The sequence below is a fragment of the Trachurus japonicus genome, chromosome 13 (assembly GCF_045865225.1).
Source record: "Trachurus japonicus isolate A0001 chromosome 13, Traja_1.0".
Taxonomy (NCBI): domain Eukaryota; kingdom Metazoa; phylum Chordata; class Actinopteri; order Carangiformes; family Carangidae; genus Trachurus; species Trachurus japonicus.
This window is the reverse complement of record NC_140919.1, coordinates 4,938,760-4,958,368: the sequence shown is the minus strand read 5'-3', so window position 1 is coordinate 4,958,368 and position 19,609 is coordinate 4,938,760. Positions and strand designations below refer to the sequence as shown.

Here is a 19,609-nt window from a genome sequence, read left to right as displayed (position 1 = left end):
CTGCCCCTGTGGAGCTCTCTACCGCTGAACCGTAAGGCTACATCAGAAGAGGTTTTTGATCATTGAAAGAGAAGTCGTCCGACCTGTCTAAATGACGTGGCTATCCAGTGAGTTAGCTGCTTACAACCATGGTAAATTAGCACCTTGAAATATGTTTAGAACTTTGAGATTTGTGGATTATTTATGTTTACAAAAAAAACAGTCAGGATGAGCTCATAACCAGTTAGTATTACAAACAGTATGTTTATTTATATTCCCCCTCTCTCTGCCTCCCCCTTTCCTGTCTCTCTCTACGGTGTGCTATCAATAAAGGCATAAAAAGCCCAAAAGAAAAAAAAAATATATATATATATATTAGGGCTGTCAGAGTTAACGCGTTAATCGCGATGAGATTAATTAATAAAATTAACGCGATTAAATTTTTTAATCGCGGTTAATCGCGGCCCATTTTGTCCTCTGTCTGCTGGACTGGAGGACTGGAGTGTGGGACCTCCAGTCCAGTAGGTGGCGGTAAGCCACCTTCAAGTTGGTTGCTACACAAATATACACAGTCTAACATATATCCACAGCTCCATCCATTCATTTTTTGACGGCTTTGTTGTCAACAAATGCACATGGCCATGTATTGATTTTTTTGACGGCATCGGTTGTCAACAAATGCACGTGGCCAGGCAGAGACGTAGCAAAGTAAAGGGCAATTTCCACTGGATGCAATTCGTTTCAATTCTGTGTGAGTTTCATGCATCATGTGTTATGATTAGGTAGGCCTACTAGGTCTGGTCTAAAAGTTGTTTGTCTAGAGATTATAACACTTTGGAGTGTTGAAAGTCCAAAGCGCCATATATAATATTTTTAATAGAGATTAATCGCGAGTTAACTATGGAAAAAATGCGATTAATCGCGATTAAAAAAATTAATCGTTTGACAGCCCTAATATATATATATAATGGTCAGCAAACCTGCGCAAAAACGGTCAATGTTATGTGATTAATGCATTGTGTGAATGTGTTCTTTGTAAGCTATTTTATGACACTAAGTTCAAGCATACATGTGTGAGGGAAATGTTATTGTGTGTAGTATGTGGGATTGTTGTGTGTGTAACACACAATGTGGACTATTGATAAGGACAATTAATGATTTCCCTGCACACTTTGTGCAGGCTGGGTTTTTGTTGAGCTGTTCTACAGACTGGATTGAGTTGCACTGGATGATCGTCACCATCTTCAGTCCTCATCTCCCCAACTCACTCCGCAGTCTTCATCTGTCAGCCAGGATGGATAGTCTTTCTCATAAAGGGTGGTAGGAAACTTGAGTGCACTCAAACAGAAACATTCACAAATTTGGGTTGAGTAACCAAAAACTGGTTTATACTAGTCTATATCTTGAATTATTGAGATTTTTTTTTTGGTCTATATTTCAAGCTTGTTTGTAGCGGAAGCTCCTCTTCCCGGTTCGTCAAATTTGGACGAACCAGGGTCTGTCCTCTTCCCAGTTCGTCCAAAATTGACGAACCGGGAAGAGGAGCTTCGAGAAGCTTCCGCTACAAAACAAGCTTGAAATATAGACTGATTACATTTTTTCGGGACAATTTCTCATGTCGGGGCTTCAATACAAGAGGGACATTACATACGAGCAGCATGGAGGTATTTGGATGTTTTTTGGTGTGTCTTTTTGTTACGAAGACAGTTGGTATCCATTTACAACCACGGAGGACTCTGAAACTTCTCCTAGCCCTTAGTCCACATGAGGGGGAGGAGATAATGAGTGAAATTTGAATTTTGGGTGAACTATCCCTTTAACAGCTAAAAAGACTGGAGCTGTGTGGAGCGGAGAGGGACACACACACACTACACACCCTGTGTGTTCTGAAACCCTTTATAAAGAAGGACATTGTAAACAACAGCAGCAGCCGCGAACAGGAGAACCAGGAGAGCCAACTGAAGCAGCAGAACCTCGGCCCAGCCTTGATGACGTGCTGTAGGCGACACAATTAACAACATGAGATTGAAACATTAATAAACAATAAAACAACACATTTGATCAATTCATAACCTCTGACAAACATGTACTAACCCCCTGTCTTCTTCATTTCTCTGTATTTTCTGAGACCAACAAAAACACCCAAACCCAGGAGAGCCAGGGACATCTGGAGACTCTGCAGGACCAGCAGAACAACGATCCAGACTGGATGAGGTTCTGTCATCGACATAAACAACATGTTAGTGTTGTTGTCAGTCGACAGTGAAGTGAGTTCCTCCACACTGCAAAAACTCAAATATCTTACCAAGAATATTTGTCTTATTTCTAGTCAAAATTTAATTTCTAGACAAAACTAATATATAAAATAGGACTCACTCATCACATAAAAAATGTCTTGTTTTTAGACACTTTTTACTTCTTTCAATCATTTTCACTTGAAATAAGTAGAAAAATCTGATAGTGGAGCAAGTTTTTCTTTCTTATTACAAGCACAAAAAACTTTTTTCTACTTATTTCAAGTGAAAATGATCTAAAAACAAGTTAATTTTTAGGTGATGAGTCTTATTTTAAGTGGAAAGAGATTAGTTTGGACTAGAAATGAGACATTTTGACAAGAAATAAAACAAATGTTCTTGGAAAGATTGCAGTCAATCAGCATGAATGATCCAAACAGAGACTCAAAGCCTTGGTCATGTGCCAGAGGATGAGGCTCATCAGCTGCTCTGACTGGACTCAAGTCGTCCTCAGCTTCGTGCTCTGTCGCCATAGTAACCAGACAGAGACCTGATGAGTGGTCGTCTACAGAGCTGCTCCTCCATATGATCTCAAGGAGGAGGGACACACACACACACACACACACACACACACACACACACACACACACACACATACATACCCGCTGGGTCCTTAATCCCTTCACCATAAACGATAAAGCCAAAAGCAACAGTAGCAGCTCCGGCCACAGAGAACAGGAGAACCATGAGAATAAGAGGAACCATGATCCAGACTCGAAGACGTTCTGTAGTCAACACAAACAAGAACATGAGATTCTCATGTTGATAAATAATTAAACATTAAAACACAATTTCTGATCAATTCACAGCAGAGTTCAACTCTACTCTGACCTCTGACCTCAATCTACAGCTCTGATCACATTGACTTAAATTCATTTTCTGGACATTTCAATGTGCCAACAACATGAGCTACACACACACACACACACACACACACACACACACACACACACACACACACACACACACACACACACACACACACACACTCACTCCCTACCTCCTTCGTCCTTCTTCCCTTCATACATGTTGTGAATCACACCAAGTGCAAAAAACACTAAGTGGATTAGATCAATCATACCAATGACAATGTAGTTCATGTTTACAGGACGTTCTGGAATCGACACAAACAACAACATGAGATTAAAACATCACTATAAACAATGATGTGAAACATTAAAACACATTTCTGATGAGTCCATGTCCTCTGACCTTTGACCCACAGTGTTACTTGTCTCCCCCCCCCTCTCTCTGAGGATGCAGGTGTAGCTGCCACTGTCTCTGGTGGTGGGTCTCCTCAGAGTCAGGCTGAGGTCTCCGGTCCTCAGAGCCTCAGTCTTCATGGACGTCCGTCCTCTGTAGTCCTGGTTCTGGTCTTTGAGTCCGTCTCCGTGCGGCTGACGCTGGTGGACGGTTGAAGGCCGGAGGTCGGAGCGGCTCCACACCGCTGAAGCCTCGTCCAGGTCAAAGGGAGGAAAGCTACAGGGCAGCTGAGGCATGAAACCAGAAGGTAATCAGACCCTCTGATGAAGATCCAGTGTTTGACCTGGAGCTGCAGTGAACCACTGACAGTCTCATCAACACAGACCCCAGGAACCAATCCTGTCCACCTGTGGGGACGGGGGCGGAGCTACATACACCTGACAGCTTGTTAGTAAGAGTTACAGTTTTTTTTCAATTGCTTAAGCATTATTTTTGAAAACTGGGCCTGGTTTGTCAAAATACTACACACAATTAGCAGAATTAGCTAAATGAAACACTTTCACTTGTAAAAACTATACACTACTTTATAATATGGAAACACATGACTTACTGTAATTCAGTTTGAACCAGTTACACACTGTTGTGCTTAAAGGGATAGTTCAACATTTTGGCAAATTGGCCCATTGCCATAATCCCTATAGTCATAGCAGTAGGTTCATTACCTTTAATTGTCGGTGCAAGCTGTTTTTAGAACGGCGGAGCAGAGCCGTGAGCTGCTCAGAGCTACGCTACGGAGGCTCATTATGGGATTTCTTGGTTTCCCTCATCAGACTCATCAAATACACAATCCAACAACTCCACAACGCTCTGGTGGACAAGTTGTGACCTGCACATTCACCACGCTATGAGATAATAACACAACGTTACCACACAGAGTTGTTGTAGAGGGAAATACAGAGACTGTTGATGAAAAACTGTCCCTGAAGGCAACGTGCATCAGCGGTTTTGCATGAATTTACCTCTAACAGCTTGGACGCACTAGACGCACAGTGCGCGCGCCTGGAGCGCTTCAGTTCGGTTCATTTCTATTTTTCACGCGAGCCGCGCGCGCCGAGAGCGCCGTCTGTCAAGCTGGACAGACGTGGTCGTACCAGACAGGAAGTCGGGCACAGAAAAGGCGAGAGAATCCGGTCAATTTTCAAAATAAAATAATTAAATGATGATTAACTAAGTTGTTGCTTGTCCATCTATACATATTTGACCGTTGCGTCTGCACATGAGACACACAGACACATGTTTAAAATGACGTGTGTGTGGAAAACCGAGTGAATATGAGTATGAACGACTGCAGTCGATGTCTGACCGGCGCGGAGAGAGGAGGAGAAGTAGCTCCCAGTGCGACCACCCAAGCGCCCGAGAAGCCACGCGCAGTGCGCGCACGCAGCTTCCGCGTGCAGTGCGTCCAAGGGGTAAAACAACTCAGTCTCGTAACGTTGTGTTACTATCTCATAGCGTGGTGAAGCTGGGGGCATGTCTGCTGCAGGCACTGAAGTCACCCACTTTGTCAAAGCTTTGTCAAATTTCAACTGTCAATCAAATACCACTCAATCAGAGTCCTCTTGTATAGAAGCATGGAAAGGATGCTGGAGCACATGGTAAATTTTTGCAAATTATTGAGGTGTGGTTGGTGACGTTTTGACATTGAGTCTTCTTCAGGGCAAACTTCTTATGAATGACAAATTTAAACAGGATGCCTGCGTCTCTGTTTGGAGGAGCTGGAGAGCCACGTCATCAAACACAGCTAATGTGATACCACACAGCACAATTAAAGTAACAGTCTAATGCAAATGTTACAAATACATCACAATGTAGAGAGAATACAATACATAATAATGTACAGAGGAAGCAAAAGACACGTATAAGGCACCAGTTAAAAAAAAACAACACAAGTTAATTTCTTAATTGAGACAATAAGGCTCAATGGCGTTGAGTGTAAAAATCCAAAAGGCTTCCCTGATGGATGTCGCCACCTCATGACTCTGCCTAACGCAAATATACTATCTCTCTCTCTTTCTGAAATGAGAAGCGGTACTGGAGGAGCGGGAGAGTTTCACACAGAACTTTCTGATGGTTGTAGGAGTCTTTCCATGTTTCTCCCTCTGCCACAGTAAAAAGGGAATGTTTACATTTTTTTAGACAAGGTCTCATAAAATATTCATTTCTTTTTTTTCCATTGAATGACTATTCGATTATTTGAAAATCATTGCCCATCCCTAAAACATAAAATACTCTTAAAAGCTGAGGAGTTGTCATGTTGTTGAGAAATAAATATAAACATTTCAGAAGTAGTGACTATTTTTTTTGCTAACAAAATAACTTTAATTACCACACATACACAAAAAGTGGTGAAAACGACCTCCAATTGAGATCACATTAAAACATGGCATAGGTTTCGATTTCCAGCTATGGTCATATCTCCGTGATATCACACGGGAGAGTGATAGTGAAACCTATAGATCACCTGAGTTGACGTGAACTCCGCTCTGTGAGTCAGAGCAATAAACAGTCAGAGTAAAAAGCTAAATATTCATCAACAACCTGCTCAAACTACAGAAACGCAAACACATGAGATATTTTTGAAGAGTTCATTTGCAATAGCAGATAACTCTGTTTTTTAAAAAAATATTTGAAAATGTTTAATTATTATTTACACCAGGTGATATCAGTCAAACCAAAGTTGAGTGGCTTTGACCAAAGAGATATTCAGGGTTCCTACGCAAGTATGGAAAGTATGGAAAAGTATGGAATTTGATTTGATACATTCCCAGGTCTGGAAAAGTATGGAAAATGGAAATTATTGTATGGAAATATATTTATCTTAATACTTATATGGGTTTGGTTTTATCTGAAGTTATCTGGGTTAATTATTTTTGTATGCGCTATTGTACCTATAGCTACAATTTATTATTAATTATTTGGTTACATAATGGCATACACATTCGGAATAATGAAAACAAATGATTAATTGCATGACTTTTATTATATAATGCACAACTATTTACTCAAATATCACAAATTATTTGAATTTTTTTTACCGAGAAGTCTGGAAATTATGGTCTGGAAAAAGTATGGAATTTGGAAATTTCAAATATGTAGGAACCCTGTATGATGTACAAAAACAGATGTAACTCAAAAAAATAAAGGTTCATTGAAAACAACACTATGTAAAGAATAATTCAAAAGCATCAGCTCATTTTTTTCAAAATGGCACTTATCTGCTTTTGCAAATGAACTCTTCAGATATGTACTGCTGCTTCATCCCTCTGACTGCAGGTAGTAACTAATGCAGTCTAACATGTTTTAGAGAGGCAAGATCATCTTTACTTTGAGACTGTAGAGACTGAGTGAGTCTCTGAGCATCGTAGCCACAAAAGTGGAGCAGGGCACAGGTGGGGTGTGGTGTGGTTATCTGGCAACCTCGAGTCTGGGGGCAGGGGAGGGGAAACAACGCTCTGCAGTGTTTTGAATTTGACTGCAGCAACAGCTTTGCCCACAGTCTAACATACAGCTCCTTTAAAGGACATGCCCGTGCATGGGTGTGTGAATGATTTTATGTCTGAGGAGTTGGAGCAGTGACTGCAGCCGTTGAAGCCTACAGGTGGAGGTGGGAGCCAGGGGGGTGCGCGGTCTGCTTCTGCTTGGTTTTTCACAGAAGTCTGTTTGCTCTTAAGAAGACTCAATGTCGATACATCAGCAACCGCGCCTCCATAATTTGCCAACATTGATCATGTGCTCCAGAATCCTTTCCCTGCTACTATTCATCTCCTGCACCGAGACACACCGGTCTTCTTTTGTTCATTGTAATAGTTATTTCTTTGGAGATTAAGGTGCTCATGTGACATTAAAATAAAACTTGTTTCAATATTTTGTCGATCAAAATATGCATCACGTAGGTTTTTTTCCACCATAAAGTAAACATGGCTTGCGTCTCACAGATGAAAGCTTGCAATTGTGAAAATCAAAGTGATGTCTTAGAACCCGTGCAGTGAAGTTCAGAGGCAGTTATCACATTAACCAGGTGAGAGAAATTATTTGATGAGCTATTATTTTGAAAATATATATTTCTATATCGGACCTTGAACCGAGTCTCTTTCAGGTTGATGGCTGCTGTACGTCACGGAAATCAAGGAATGACGGCATACTGAAACAGACATTATATAAACTGGCATTTTTGGGGAGAGAAAAAAAACAACACACCAGCGCAAAGAAAAGAAAAGTAAAAAAACGCAAAGGCGGCGTGGAAAAATGGAGGAAAGTAACAGAAAAAGAAAAGCTCTAGCAGCACAGACTGTTGAAAGTAGGGCTGGGCGATATGGCCTAAAATCAATATCACAATATATTGTTCAGTTCGCCTCGATAACGATAAATGGACGATAACTACTCTACCCCCCCACGCAGATAGCATGACTCCCCTGGACCTATTTATTGCTATATATAGGCCTATTTTTTCTTCTTCTTTGCTTTACAAGCTTTACAAGCTGCTCTTCCTCCTCAACCAGATGACGACCTCAGCAGCCCCAGGCTTCAACTTTTGAACGTTTTCGCTACATTTAGTTGTGGCTGCCGCTGCTTCTTAATTATCGCCGCCAATATTTCATAATGGGGTCGGAGCAGACGCACAGTAATAATCTACCGTCACTTTGTAAACTTCTTCAATGCCTCGACCCGCTGGACGGCGCTGATCTGTTTAGCCATAAAGAACGTCAGCTGGTTATTTCAGCACATACATTTAACGCCACATGTCCGTTTCTGTCTAATCTCTTGTCACTCCCTTCACGCTGGTCTGTTGACAAAATCACGTGACGGTGGCGACCGACGCTGCACGTTTTTAATCCAACATTTCAGCGAGGTGTTTTCTCATTGCTCTAGTGTGTGTGTCATTAACTCAGGTGAAAAAATAACAACAGTCTCAGTACAGACGAGCGCGCTCGCTGCGCTGCTGCCGGTGTCACCGGCTCTGTCCCCTCCTGTTACAGACTGGATGGGTGGAGTCACGTGACTACGCACGCTGAACACGGAGTACGGCTCTTAAAGGGACATGCACACAGCCTACCTACACACAGCCAAAAAAGACAAAAACGACTTTTTTTTTTCTTCTTCTTTTTTTAAAACCAAATTTACCGACCTGGGCAAAATGACGTTGGTTATCGTCGTTAATTTCGGTATCGATACATTTTCGGTTTATCGCCCAGCCCTAGCTAAAAGTACAACAATTACGCAGATCAGGGGCCGCCTGGCCTGGCCGGGGCTAGAAGCACCGATGCTGCAGCTTCAGCAGCAGGTCCTTCACGTGAGTCTGAAGAGAGTGAAGCTTCCATTACCAGTGCCCTTATGGTGCAGGAGGAGGCTGAAACAATAAGTGTTGAGGAAGACTCTCCACCATGTGAAGGAGGTAGAGATACCGTGTTAAGCAGGTATGTGCTTTCCAGAATGGTGTGGATAAACATTCATTAAAATACTGTCAATGGTCCAGAACGGTTGTTATGAACTTTACTTGACATAATAAATAGCTATAGCTAATAACTCTGATGGTGTGGTGTGTTACAGCTAAATCTAGTTATCTAAAGTATTGGAAAACAATAACTATATTCATATACTATCCTGATTAATTGATGAGTTGCTTTTATTAAAGTGCCCTCACTCAAATTTGGTCATGAAGGACATTGAGCTAACAACTTAAAGCAGTACTAAAGAACTTTCAGTTTTGGTTGAGTTTGGCGGTGCCTGTGGATCAAAGCGGTAGTGTTTTGCCTGAAGGAAGACTCCATTTCCCATGAACACCAGCGTGAAGCCCTGTAAATATCCTGCATTAAAATTAACAGAAGACATCAAAACTAAGTTTCTGTTTCCAGTGGATCATTTCAAAGTGAAAACACAAACATAATCCATTGCTAAAGTGCCGTTTTGCCTGTTCCCTCCTTGTTGTGACTCGCAAAAGTGAAAGTGAAAGTAAAGTGAGAGCCGGGTTCCTACCATGCTCCTCAAAGCTGCTTAGTGCCAGAGAAAGAGATACAGACCATAATGATACAGACCCCCTCAGGCCACGACAGAGGTGTCATTCAACCTGTTGTAAGTCGATGTACCATCACAAAAGTTATGAAAATATTTTATGAAGGTTGAAAAGTTCCTTAGTGTTGGTTTAACAAATATGTATGCTTTCCATATTTTTTTCAGTCAGTGTTTATGGTTTATTGTCCTTTCAACAGTTTAACATTATACAGTTAGAATTAATAAAACACAGATTAACTACTGTTACAGTAAAATATCATTCTGCATACATATTACTCATGATGCAGTACACAAATTACAAGTATTTCTTGTCATGCTTCATTGTCTATACATTATGTTGAGCTGTACTGTCTTTCTAAGATAAAATTAGTGTTTGTCCATTTTTCAGATCATTGTACTATTGTTTTCCATACTTTAGCCAACTAGCCAAAGTTCTGATTGCATGCAGACTCATTATGTGCATGTAATCTTGTCCAAACTTAACTTATTCCACACTATTCCTCTACTTTGTTGTATATTGTATATCGTTTAGTAGTGGTGTTATTAAGAGCTTGTGTGTTTGTATGTACATCAACGGTGCTAGTTGGCAAAATATCCGCGCGCAGATAGTGGGCCGGTCTGGACCAAAAAGTCCAGGGCCAAATTTTTGTCCCAGTCCACCCCTGGGCGACGCGGGGGGTGGTGGGCTCCGAGTGGGTTTTGATATGGTGGGACAGGGCCCAAACGGCTCTTTTAATGCTAAAGGTTGCCGACCCCTGCTCTAGACCTAATTACCCAGAATGCTTCAGTGATGAAAAGGTTTGTTTCTAACTATCAATTTCATCCACGTTAAAGAGCAACATGTGGTTCAGAAGCAGGACAGAGACACAGCTGAGCTTTAGTTTACCTCGATCGATCACAGTATCAGGTCACCACCTCTCAAACATGGCGCTCACAGCCCGAGTCTGTGTGTAATTTATTGAAATTAAATAGGATGGAAGTTTTTCTCACCGTACAACAGCGTCACAAACACCACAAACATCTTCATCTTCTCTATAAACCAAAGTCCCGCTAAAGCTGCTTCTTACTGGAGGGAATGACAGTTAAAACCAGACTGGATCAGAACACTGCAGTGGCAAATAGTGACTAACCTCCCAACAGGATGTGGAGACAGACCGACTTCCACAGGGCGTCAACTGACAGAGAAGACGGGTGTTGCTCAGCAACTCATTTATTTCCTGTTGAGTACTTTTCAACAGGTCCCTGTCACAAAGTGTAAATAATCTCCACCCATGATCATAAATTCAGTGTTACAAATGAATTTGAATGAATTTGTTGAGGATTGGGAACAGAGAAGAAATAGTCCGCACAACCTCGATTCTGGAGCAAAACGAGGTTGTGCGGACTATTTCTTCTCTTTTCTATTGTCCCTTTGGCCCAGCACCCCAAGCAAGGGATGTGCGTATATTTTCACAATTTTTGAGGATGTGGAACAAAATGTAAAATCAACATTGAATTGACCCTTCGCGTAAGCCCCGCCCCCTTGGTTACTGTTGCTACGGCGGGCAAGCTTTCACTCCCAGCCATGCTCCTGGCAGTATTTGGTATCGATTTCAAAGGAAATATCAGCAAATGTCTGGATAAACTGTTCTGAGATAATAGAGAGAAGAAGTCACAAAGATCATTCATAGTTTTCAGTGACGTGACTCGCGCAGGAGGATAAAACATCTGTTCAACGACACGACTGGACAATGTACAGAGCAGCAGTAAGGGCCGGTCATTTTACCGTCTATCAACCCACCAAGACTTACGTCATCTCACTGGTCATGAAACGTTGTCAAACTGCAAGTTTTGGGGCGATTGTGAACCACATACAGCTTTCGCTGCTGTTTTTTTTCTCCAACCGCTGTATCAGTCAGTGAAAGCAGTCCCTGCCTGGACGATATATCAAATTAAAGGTCTTGATTAGCTCTATCCAATGGTGCCAAAAAGACCTATCTGAGATCAAACTGTATTGAATAAAGCAACAAAACAATAAAGACCTAACACAAAAGTGTGAGTTATGTTTGGAGCCAGAAGGGCGCAAGTGTACTTACGCCCTTCTGGCCCTGAAAAATACATAAGACCCACATGTTTGTTCAGAGCCAAAAGGGCGTAAGTGTAGTCGGTGCCCTTAAACAGCATTCAAAATGGCTGACGCATCTGCTAACATGGAACTGTCTGAGGCAGAAATGATTTTAATGAATATCATAAAACAAACAGAAGAATCCTACTTTGAAGAAGGTGAAGATGAGCCATAGTTGTTTTTGAATGTATTTCCTTAAAAGTGATGACAGTAGCTAAGATAATCATGCCTTGAGAACCTTACTTTGTTAGCCTAGCCTAGCATGGCTAACGTTAACCTTTTGTTTTGGTCTGATCTGTGCCTGCTAACTATCTTAGTGTTCTGACATAATAGGTAACACTTTACAATAAGGGTCCCTTAATTAACCTTAGTTACTACATTATTAAGCATTAATAAACTAATGTGTTAAAGTAATGCATGCATATTGATAACAAATTACATTATTCAACTTTGATTATTACTTAATAATTTATTAACTAACTTTGAGTAGTAAACATTAATTAACTGCTTACTAATAGGCTACGGTACATGTTACCGAATATTAATTTGAATTATTTTGAATATTATTTAGATTCAGGGCACATGTAAGATATGATATTAAATATTAATGTGTTAATTATTTAGGGCCACAGCATGAGATGGAAGAGAGAGAGGGACAAATGGAGTCAGCAGGAGATGGAGGAAGAGAGACAGACAGGGTGACAGAAGAAGATTCAGGGACTGAGATTGTGCTGGAATTTGTTCAGGGGGGAGGAGCTAACGTTTGCCAGGAAGAGGAGACAGGAGAACATCAGGGGAGTGAGACAGGGGGTCAGGAGGCTGGGGATGAAAGTGGCCAGGAACAAGATACACCACAAAGAGGAAGAAAAAGACAGAGAGATGTTGAAAATTGGAAAAAAAAACAAACGAAAAAGATTAAGGAATTCGGGCAAAAGCTACATAAATACAAATGGCATTCATGTTCCAGGAAGGAAGGTGAGCGAGAATAACTGTGCCTCTTGTCGTTACCAATGCAATCAGAACTTCCCAGAGTCAGTGAGGGCAAGTATATTTCAACATTCAAAAAATCTTCAAACAAAGGAGCGCTACGTGGACTCGTTGTTTAAAAAGAGGTGCTCTTTGGAAAGGGATCAATGATGTGAGAAAACAAAAGAAAAATTCCAAGGCACTCTCTTACCTATAAAATGCCTTTATTAAATTATGGCATAGTCAACATGACAATTAAAAACTCCGACGCGTTTCAGCGTCTAGCCTTCATCAGGGAGTCAAATGGAGTGGGACAGGAACAATGGTTCTTTTATACAAGTGTTTGTCCAATGACAAGTGTCCACCTGGTTACCACAGCCCAGAGTGGGTGTGGTCATCAGCCATCAGAATAAAGGAATTATTCTTTCATTCAGCTTAGTTGAGGCCTGGGCCATGGATATGTCCCTTTAATGGGCTGATGACCACACCCACTCTGGGCTGTGGTAACCAGGTGGACACTTGTCATTGGACAAACACTTGTATAAAAGAACCATTGTTCCTGTCCCACTCCATTTGACTCCCTGATGAAGGCTAGACGCCGAAACGCGTCGGAGTTTTTAATTGTCATGTTGACCATGCCATAATTTAATAAAGGCATTTTATAGGTAAGAGAGTGCCTTGGAATTTTTCTTTTGTTTTCTTATATTTCAACATTATTGGGAGATGGGAGATGCAGCAAGGCAGAAAGACTTCATTGTCAATCACGTTATCAAAAGAGGGAAAAGAAACACTGAAAAAATCTCAAGAAGAACTCATTCATTTGAGTATTATCTAACCTTTGAGGGAAGACAGATAAGAGTATGCAAAGACTTCTTTTTGAAGACACTTGACGTGTCTGAGAAATTTGCGAGGTCTGCAGGTGGCCATCTGTCTAGTGAATTGGGAATTTCCCCTCCAAGCAAAAAAGGGCGGCATGCACCTCAAAACAAAGTGCCTGAGAGTAGCAAAGACAAAATACGAGAGCATATCAAGTCCTTCCCAAAACTTGAATCCCACTACTCCAGGAAAGATACAAACAAGCTCTACTTGGAAGGATCTCTGAATGTGCCAAGAATGTATATGCTGTATAAAGAGAGATGCGAACAGGAGTGGAAGATAAAACCAGAAAAACAAAGTCTTTATAGAATGGTGTTTGACACTGAGTTCAATCTCGCTTTCCACACTCCAAAGAAAGACGCGTGCAAATACTGTGAATGGTACCAACGTTTAGAAGACAGTGAGAAGGAAAATCATAAGCTTGACTTTGATGCCCACCAGTTAAGAAAAAAACAGTCCAGAGAACATAAGGATAACGACAAAAAGAAAGCAAAGGAACAGGAATCATACAAGGCTGTCACTTTTGACCTGGAGCAAGTATTGACTACCCCCTGGAGCAACGTTAGTAGCCTGTTCTACTCACGCAAGTTAAGTACCTACAACCTCACTGTATATGAAATGGACAGTAAAGATGTTGAATGTTACATGTGGCACGAGGGGGAAGGCGGCCGAGGATCATCAGAGATCAGCACTTGTGTTTACTCGTACCTTTCACAACTTAATCCTGAAGTTAAACATGCAGTTCTTTATTCAGATACATGTGGTGGACAGAATAGAAATGCTGCCTTTAGCACAATGTGCCTGCATGCAGTCAGCACATTGCCCCTCTCCACTATTGACCATAAGTACATGGAGTCTGGTCATAGTCAAATGGAGTGCGATAGTGTGCATGCTGCGGTGGAAACTGCAAGAAGAAAAGTTCCAATCTACTCCCCTGATGGCTACTACACTCTTGTGAGAGTGGCAAGAAAGAACAACCCATACACCGTACATGAACTTGGTTACAAGGACTTCCTGGACTTCAAGTCATTCTCCAACCACATACTCAAAAACAGAACCAAAGATGAGGAGGGAAAAGCAGTCCATTGGCAGAAGATTAAATGGTTTCGCTACACAAAAGAAGAACCCACAGCAATCTTCTTCAAGTATGATTTCACCGACCCAACCTTCCGTGAACTGAAGGTGGCAAAGCAGGCAACCAGGGGCACCAGAAGCACCCATTTCGTGTCCAAACCGAGCTCAATGTATGAAAGTCCTCCTGGGATCAGTGCATTAAAGAAGAAAGATCTACTCACCCTGTGCAGCAATGGGAGTATTCCTCACACATATGCAGAGTTCTACAATGCTCTGACAGTGGACAGTGAGTAGAACTAAACAGAGTAGTGAACAGAAAATCAAATAAGACGTGACATGATTCTTTGGATGTGATCAATGAATAGGGTTAGGGTTAAAAATTTAAATGAAATTATTAAAAAAATACGAATTAATGAGTTAAATGAAAGTGAATTACCTTTTCAAGCGTTAATTATTCAAATAGTATGTTCTATATTGTGATTTTTTTTAATTACTGTTGTAATTACTGTATTTCTTGTTTTTGAGGTGAGATTTCCAGAAAAGCAAATAAGACGTGACATGATTTTTTGGATGTGGTCAATGAATAGACTCACAGAGTAAAAAAAATGGAATTATTTAAAAAAAAAAATTAATTAATGAGTTCAATGAAAAATAATTACCTTTTCAAGTGTTAATTATTCAAATAGCATGTTCTATATTGTGATTTTTTTAAAATTACTGTTGTAATTACTGTATTTCTTGTTTTTGAGGTGAGATTTCCAGAAACGCAAATAAGATGTGACATGATTCTTTGGATGTGGTCAATGAATAGACTCAGAGTAAAAAAATGAAAATGAAATTATTAAAAAAAATATGAATTAATGAGTTAAATGAAAATGAAGTACCTTTTCAAGTGTTAATTATTCAAGTAGTATGTTCTATTGTGATTTTTGAATTACTGTTGTAATTACTGTAATTACTGTCTTGTTTTTATGAGGTGAGATTTCCTCCGGGTTTCTTTAATCTGGTTTGCTGTATTTTAGCTGTTTTGCTTGCTGAAATTGTTCAAATTAATAAAAATAATAATAATTAACTCATTGAGTGCCAACCACGTAATTTCTCGTTTTTCGTTCCCATGCGTTGAGTGCCAAAAACGAAATTTTTCGTTTTTTGCTTTTTTTTTAAATTATGAAAATAGACACTTTAATACACATTATATGTAAATTTGGGGACTCTACGACGAGGAGAACTGAAATAGATGACGATCAAAGTCTCATGACAGCTCATGATCTGGAAGTTTTTATCATAACTCAGCTTCTGCAAACGGAGTTCTGCATGCAGATGCAGCAGCTGCTCTGCTGCTGCTCCGCTCTCACCCGCGAGGCTGCAGCAGCTGGGAGCTGAACCAGGAAGCTCTCAGCCCACTGTCCCGCCCGGTCTTCATCTGGAGCAACACCGTGTCCTCCCCAAAGTCCTCCCGCGGTAAAATCTGATGGTCTCTGGGTCAAAGCAGACCGGCACCACCGACCCGTACCACAGACGGACCGCGACCACCGGCGGGACCGGTGTTCGCGAGCCGCTGTGGCCGGCAGAGCCTCACGTTCCGCGGCGAGAGGCTGTGCCACGGCACGGTGCGTCTGTGTTATTGCTGTTTAGTGGCGCCCCCCCCGCCCCCGATGGTGGTTTTGTGAATAGAACAACAATTGTTGTGTATATTTATCTTATACGAGCCCTTTGATCCAGAAATGCGAGTGTGAGAAGAGCGACAGACACAAACAGAGCACCTTTCATAAAAGACGCTCTATCTCCTTTTCTAGAAAAAAAGGAGGGATTTTGGTGAAACCCAGCCATGTTTAGCTTGACTTTTCTCAGGAACGGAGGCACGTAGAAACAAACGGTTTGTGGCCATTTGAAGGATAAAGTTAAACCTTTCAAATGAGCCACAGTATGTGTTGGTGCCAATAATATAGAATACACTATGGCTCTAAAATAAAAAGTCAAATATGGTCTAATTTGCCGGTACACTTGACTAAAACTTTGGAAAGGAGCGCGGCACTCAATGAGTTAAAGCCGCAAGCGGCGATGGCGGGCCCTCGCTCGCCCATGCCACCGCGGGGCCTGAGGCACGCCGGGGCTGTGGCGCGGAGCAGAAATGGAGAAAAAACCTGGAAGGAGGCCAAAAATGCAATGTTTCGTTCATCCACCAGGGGGCAGTCACCGCATGTGGTCTGGTGCGTTCAGGGGCGGCCCCTCATCACTCATGTGAAGTTTGGAGTGAATCGGACAAAGCATGAAGGAGTTATGAGCAGTTAAAGGTTCGTCCACTAGGGGGCAGTAATGGGATGCGTGCAGGTGTGTTCAGAGTCAGTCCCTCATCACACATGTGAAGTTTCGTGGAAATCGGACAATGTTAATGTAAAATATGCCACTTCCTGTTTCCACTAGGGGGCAAATGAGTGAGATCGCCTATGAGCATATGTAGACGTTGAGGTCGTGACCCTGGACCTGTGTACCAATTTTCATGTTGATACGAGTTCAATAAAGCCATCCAAAGGGCAAACGTATTGTCATGGCGAGGAATGTTAGCCACGCCCCCACACGGACGCCATTACTCGTAGCTTCACAGTCTTCATAATGTAGCTTCACCAACTGGTTCTGCATGTTGTAGAAGTAGAATGAAGTTGATGGGGCAAAGTATGTACATTTTCCAAATTTTAGTCCACTTCCTGTTACCACCGGGGGGCGCTATGAGTTACGTGGGAAGTTAATATATCGGGACGTTCAGGGCGGAGCCATCATCATGTCCAGCAAGTTTGAAGTTGATTGGATGAAGTATGTGGGCGTCAGAGCCACTCGTATGGACATGGCGAGCACGCCAAAGTGAATTGAGCGCTGGCAGCCACGCCCTTTGACCTACGGACTCACGGAGCACAAGATAAGCTCAGCTAGGTCTGGAGATGTGGTGTACCTAATTTCAACTTGATCGGGCGAACGCTGTGGGAGGAGTTCGTTTTGAGCGGGAAAAATCAAAACCAAAATGGCCGACTTCCTGTTGTGTTGAGGTCATGAGGTCAAGAGGCTTTTTTGTATATCTGGGTATAATACATATGTCTACCGAATTTTGTGTGTGTATGACAAAGTAAGACGATGGCGATGCCATTGACACGTGTTTGTAGGGGGCGCTATTCAGCCATTTGGCCACGCCCATTTCCAACGACTTTAAAATATCAAATTTTTCGCGAGGCCTGATGTGCATGCCAAAATTCACGCGTTTTGGGGCATGTTGAGGCCCCCAAAAATGCGATTTTAGGGAGAATATAATAATAAACATAGCAATTACAATAGGGCTTTCGCTGGGCGACTTGCAGTCGCCGCTCGGGCCCTAATTAGAGTAGTTTTGACCAATTATTTTATGCATTGTTCAGCAGATACGCCCAATTTGTCCATAGAAGACTTGGAAATGTTTGGTGCCAAAAAGGCGTATGTGACGTTTTTGACACATTTTTTTGATTTTAAAATGTTTAAGAACATGTTCATTGTGTTAATATGCCATAAGTTTATTACATAAATACTCATTCATATAAGTATGTCTGTGGTTGCAATGTTGTGGTTTAAGGTTAATGAATACAGTTGATTGAAGTGTGGTCAAAATTTTGTTTTGCCTCTCCTGTAAAGTTTGTCAAAAGCCACTTATGCCCCTCTGGCTCCAAGCCCTCGCTATGGTTATCCCCATATTTAGGGCGCACTCACACTAGGCAATCGTACCGTGCCCAAGCACGTTTGCCCCCTAAAGTCCGGATTCTATTGCTGGTGTGAGTGCAAGTGCTGAGCACGGAACACTTCCCTGGCTCGGCGCGGCTGGGAGAGGTGTGCTTGGGCACGGTACGCTTGGCCAGGAATGTTCACAAGCAGGGTTACTACGCGACGTGTGGAACGTAACCATTACGTATTTATAAAGGGACTTTCACATCACATCCAGCACAACAACATCAAAAACAATGGCAGCGGCTAAGGGATCGCGTTGGTCAGAGGAGGAGGTGGACTGTCTGATAGAAATCTGGGCAGAGGACGGCATCCAGCAGCAGCTCGACAGGACTCACAAAAATTCAGACGTCTTCAGCAAAATCCGCGACTATCTGGTTAGTCGTGGATATCAACGGTCTGTGGAACAATGCCGGGACAAACTTAAAAAACTGAGGGTGCAGTACTTAAAGATACGTGATGCCCTGAGAAAGTCCGGCTCTTCCTCCGACGAGAAGGACAAGTGTCGGTGGTATGACGCTATAGATCAGATAATCGGCCGAAAACCAACCAGCCAACCTGTGGTTTTGGAGTCCAGTTCTCCGTCAGAAGAACCGTCAACTGACGAGGATACTCCACTAAACGGTAAATACATTGTGCTGTCTCTTGTCGTGACAATTCAAAAGTCACAATTTGTGAGGTTAATGTTGTAATTTGTAGACTTTATGTTTATGTAGGTAGATACTAAACACGTAGTGATACAGTACGTAAATCTAATCGTTTTTATTCGTATGTATTTTGTAAGTTATGTAGGCTAGTATGTGTGCTGTGTCCATGGTAAAATCCGGCCCTGAGTTAACGTCTTTGTCTGTGAAGTGAAGTTGCAACAATGTGTCAACCGTTACTTCCTATTTGTTAATAGAGCAACAAATGTATCATTCTAAAAGTGCTTGGCACTGCTGAACACTGACTCCCTCACTTTTTCCCCTATATTTTCCACTTAAAATAGTAATTGGATTCATGTAATTGGATTATATGGCCAAAAGCCACTGATAAACTAGATTTACATCATGTCTGCTAAATTTTGAGCTCTTGACTCTAAGCTTATATAGGTGTTAACATTGTTTTCTACTTCTTTCTTTGAAAGGCACATCAGAGGAGTCCAATGGCGACCAGCAGGCAGATAACACATCTGATGCCACCACCTCTGCCTCTGAAAACTCCATCAGAGCCCCAAGTCCATGCGTCTCTGTGGGGCCATCCACATCCTCAAGCCGGAAGAGGAAGAGGACAGATGTGACGGACATGATGGAGGCCTTCATGG

General features: G+C 41.9%; 1 protein-coding gene across 1 annotated transcript in view; it reads right to left on the bottom strand.

Annotated features, from left to right (window-relative positions):
• LOC146975302 (protein NLRC3-like) overlaps nucleotides 1-19,609 on the bottom strand; it is a 214,140-nt gene that overhangs the window by 31,985 nt on the left and 162,546 nt on the right. The gene's annotated exons all lie outside the window — the stretch shown is intronic.